Source organism: Sycon ciliatum, chromosome 12, assembly GCF_964019385.1.
Source record: "Sycon ciliatum chromosome 12, ocSycCili1.1, whole genome shotgun sequence".
Taxonomy (NCBI): domain Eukaryota; kingdom Metazoa; phylum Porifera; class Calcarea; order Leucosolenida; family Sycettidae; genus Sycon; species Sycon ciliatum.
In genome coordinates, this window is record NC_088654.1 from 15300684 (window position 1) to 15300896 (window position 213).

At 39.0% G+C, this 213-nt stretch overlaps 1 protein-coding gene across 1 annotated transcript in view; it reads left to right on the forward strand.

Moving 5' to 3' along the window:
- The first annotated feature begins 23 nt into the window (after positions 1 to 23).
- The window catches only part of LOC135828227 (Golgi reassembly-stacking protein 2-like), a 3248-nt gene continuing 3058 nt past the window's right edge, over positions 24 to 213 (forward strand). Inside the window, exon 1 of the mRNA XM_065340678.1 lies at positions 24 to 213. This exon is cut by the window's right edge and continues 3058 nt beyond it. The gene's annotated coding sequence lies outside the window, so the exon portion shown is untranslated.

Here is a 213-nt window from a genome sequence, read left to right on the forward strand (position 1 = left end):
TCAGCACAATGAACATGATGAAGTGCATTCAATAAACTTTCAGATATCAGTATCTTTTGATTTCAGTTCGAAGCTTCCACGTCCACCTCGATACTTGAAGGCTGTGCATAAAATAATTGTTCTTCTCAGGTCCATGTTCCCTGTACTAGGCTGTAGTTCGAATCGATCTAAGAAACTCGATATCGAAGACACGAGTGTTTGAAATTTGTAGAG